General features: G+C 33.6%; 1 pseudogene; it reads right to left on the reverse strand.

The window, feature by feature from the left end:
- Positions 1-416: 416 nt before the first annotated feature.
- LOC143387648 (bromodomain and WD repeat-containing protein 1 pseudogene) lies at positions 417-877 on the reverse strand (annotated as a pseudogene).
- Between the last annotated feature and the right edge of the window lie 3486 nt (positions 878-4363).

A 4363-nucleotide genomic window follows, 5' to 3' on the forward strand; every position in this document is an offset into this window, starting at 1 on the left:
TAGCAATTTCAAACATTTTACTAGCACATAATTTGCCAAAAAAAAAATACTGTAAAAAAAAGAACCATGCAATTTTACATTTTTGGTGCTTTTTTTCAAACCGCTACCAACCTTAGAAAATCACTTCCCCTGGTAACAAAGGGCTCTCGGAATCTAAATAGCAAAGGAAATACTTCTAGCATTTTAAGAGTTTATTAGACACATATAATTACATTCAGTAAGTTACGAGTGAGCTACAAAATGAAAAAATTAAGAACTCACATTGATAAAACCTCAAACACATCTCATAATAAATTCAAGCTTTTTAGCTTAACATCTGTATCTTGAGCAATTTTTTAAATGCAGAAAAACCCATTAAACATTTAGGTAATAGGATTCAATGTTCTATGCTAAATGCAGAGAATTTTATAGTCCACAGCATGATTTAGTTACATATCACCTTTCTTCCACAATACTTACATTACGTCACAATTATAGTAATTATTAAGCTATTAATACAAAGCAGAACACTTCTTCAAATTAAGGTACCTTTTGCTGTACGTAGCAAAGACTGCCTTCCTGCACCAAGTAAAGAAGTGACTCTTGAAATACTGGGTGGAATTTCTTTATCCAACATAGGGCCGATGCGCTGGCAGATTTGTAACAGATGATCAGGAGCCACATGCTTATTGGACAAGACCAATTCCTCGTAGCTCCTGTTGTGCTCGTTGCCCTCCCAGTCCAACCTCTTCGGCAACAGCTGGTACTGCTCCAGCTCCTGCACCAGCACCTGGGCGGCTCTGCAGCACCGGCCGGCCAATAGGTACCGAGCGATAAGGAAGTACAGTTCCGATTCCATGAGCGGCACCGCACGTAGGGCGGGCGCGGGCTCCGCCATGGCCTGGCGCGGGGCGGGGAGCGAGCGGGTGAGCGAAGCTTGTAGGCCGTGCGGAGGCCTCACCGCACCGGCGTCCCCTCTGCTCAGGCGTGCGGCGCCACCGTCGCCATGCCCTGCGCGCCCAAATTGATTAGTATTGATAGCAGTTCTCCTGTAAAGGTCTTGGCAAAAACAGCTGTGTATTCATCTGGCTCTGGGCTTTCTTGGTTGGTAGGCTTTTGATAGTATCTTCTATTTTATTGCTATTTTATAGTGGTCTGTTTGAATTGTGTATATCTTCCTGATTCAATCTGCGTAAATTGTATGAGCTAAGGATTTGTCAATGCCTTCAATATCTTCTATTCTATTGGATTATAAGTTTGTAAGATACCTTGTAATTATCTTCTGTATTTCTGTACAGTCTGTTTTAACATTACCTTTTTTTATCACATATGCTGGTAATTTGAGTTTTTCTGTCCATCTCTTCTTTAGCGTAGCTAAGGGTCTGTATATTTTATTTATTTTTTTAAATAACCAACATTTGTTTTGTCAATTCTTTCTATTTTTTGTTTTGATTTCATTGGTTTAACTATAATTTTAATTATTTCTTGCCTTCTACTGATTTTGCTATTGCTTTATTCTTCTTATTTCTAGAGCTTTAAGATGCAATGTGGGGAAATTTATTTGATGACTTTTTCTTTTTTAAAAGAATGAACTCCATGCAATGAACTTTTCTCTTAGTACTGCTTTCATAGTGTCCTGGATATTTTGATATGTTTTGTCTATTTTCTAAGTTACCTCTAAGAATTTTTTAAATCTCCTATTGATGTCTTCTACAATCAATTGTTCATTAAGTAGCTTATTGTTTAGTATCCAGATGTTGGAATAACTTTTATTTTTTATTTAGTCATTGATTTCCAATTTCATTCCATTATGATCTGATAAAGTGCATGATAGTATCTCTACTTTTTTGTATTTTGTGTGAGTTGCTTTGTGGCATCCTATATGGTTTATTTTAGAGAAGCACTCATGTGCTGCTGAGAAGAAAGCATATTTGCTTGAAGCAGGTTGAAATATTCTATATATATCAGTTAAGTCTAAGTTGTTGATTTTATTATTTTGAGTTCCATAGTTGTTTTATTTTAGTTTTTATGGAATATCTACACAGTGGTGAGAAAGGTGTGTTAAAATCATTAAATTCTTTTTAGAATATCAGTAAAAGAACAAGTGTTGGCTCAAGTGAAAATAAATATTGAATTTTTTTTTTTTTGGAAAAAACAACCAAATTAGATAGAGGGAAGTAAAACTATCTCTGTTTAAAGGCAATATGATCCCTTATATAAAAGATGCCAAATAATGTAGGTTAAAAATATCACTGCCACAGCAATATAATGAATTCACCAAAATTACAGATTACAATATATATATATATATATATATATATATATATATATATATACTGAAAAGGTCATCTAATTTATAAAACAGTAATGAACAATTTAATGTAAAAATCTAAAAAAATCTATATTTGCATGAAAAATGAATTCATAGAAAAAATAACCAAAACAAAAAGCTTATACATAAAAACATAAAACATTAATCAAACATAATAGTTCAAAATATATAAGAAGATATTCCATGTTCACAGATGATGTAGTTAGGTTGACAAGTGGGAAATACTGATCAAAATACTCAGCAGCTCTAAAATAATCTCTGTAAAAATCTCAACCACATTTTTAAAAATTTTGCTGAAATATGAGAGCTGGTCATCAAATTCAGACTAAACAGAAAAGGGACACAAATAGCAAAAATAAAATATTTTTGAAAGAAATATAACTCAGTCTTTGTAAGTTCAAAATTACTCTAAATTTATACAAATCACACAATGTGGTACTGGCATAAGGACACACACAAATTGATTAATGATAAAAATTAATAACCCAGAATTAAATGCATGTGTGTTTCCTATGAATATTTTAGAAGAATACATGATGGTTAAAGGACAGTCATATCACTGATGGTGCTTCAACAAATGGATATACAGGTGCAAAAAAAAAAAACATTTCGTTGGAGGGCTGTGAATGTGGCTTAGTAGTAGTGCACTTTTCTTGTATGTGTGAGGCACTGGGTTCAATTCTGAACACCACATATAAATAAATGAATAAAGTATATCAATAATTTTTTAAAATGTCATTGGAGTCACATAATACTCTAATCAAAACTTAAATGTTAACTTTGAGTTGTGCAGAGGAAAATAAGCGGAATGAGACTGACATTATTACTCTATACATATGAATGATTACACAACTTGTGTGACCCTACACTATTGACAGACAGAGGAAGAAGAAATTTTTGTACAATGTGTAAAAATTCATCCTCCTGTTCTGTAAAACTACTTAGGACAAATAAAAAATAAATGTTTTAACCATACATAAAAATGAGTCCTGTTAAAAAGACATCTAAACTTTTCACACCATGTGCCCTTGGATAAGCTGGAATCTGCACTAAATATAGAACTTTGCTTCCAGCTCTAGGATGGGATATGTCATTCCATGTGCCATTGTATTGAAAATGAAGATATATCCCCATAGAATTCAAGTCTGACTTAAGAGAATGAGGTGTGGAATAAAATGGAGGACAATTAGGGTAACCACTGTTATTTATGAAAGAAATAAACCCCACAATGAAGAAAAGAGTGGCTCATTAAGGAAAGTCATCTATAACCTACCTTAAAATCCAGGGGAATTTATTCCTTTAGTCTAGGGATTTCTTTCTCTCTTTTCTATCTTTCTCTTTCGGACAACCCTCACTAACTTCTGCCTTCACTGCTTTCTTTTGTTTGCAGCATGAGATTTCTGAGTTCACTCTATAAATTTTCTTTTTTCCAATGAATTTTTTTTGATACCTGGGATTGAATACAAAGACTTTTTACCCATAAAGCCTTTTTTTTGTATTTTCTTTAGAGAGAGGACCTCATGAGATTCCTAGGGCCTCATTAAGTTCATGAAGCTGGCTTTCTACTTGTAATATTTTTCTGCCAAGTCCTCCCAAGTCAGTGTGACATTGGCTCCACTTAGGTATTGAGAAATCAAATTTCACTGAAAGCTAAATACACTGATATATAAATGTGATTACTGTGAGATATTTTCACAGACAGACCTGAAAATGTCTTTTCAGTTTATTTTATTCATATATAACCCTTGAAGTTTCTAATACTTTATTATTTTATGCCAGGATTTTCCCATTTGGGATCCATGTTAGTGGGCTAATATCAGTTTCCTATTATTGGTTGCCACCAAAATGCAAGTCTTCTTCTTTGGAAAGCAATAGCTAGACATAAAAAAGTTTTCTTTCAGATGAGGCTTATTTACTATTGTCTGAGAATGGAAGAAATGTTTTTCTGTTTCTTTGAGGACATCCTCTCTCTAAGTATTGCAATATAGGTATTGTCAGACTTGAGATGCAACACCAAGATTACCAGTCTACTGATAGATAAGCCAAAGCTGT

The sequence above is a fragment of the Callospermophilus lateralis genome, unplaced genomic scaffold (genome assembly GCF_048772815.1).
Source record: "Callospermophilus lateralis isolate mCalLat2 unplaced genomic scaffold, mCalLat2.hap1 Scaffold_83, whole genome shotgun sequence".
NCBI classification, from domain to species: Eukaryota; Metazoa; Chordata; class Mammalia; order Rodentia; family Sciuridae; genus Callospermophilus; species Callospermophilus lateralis.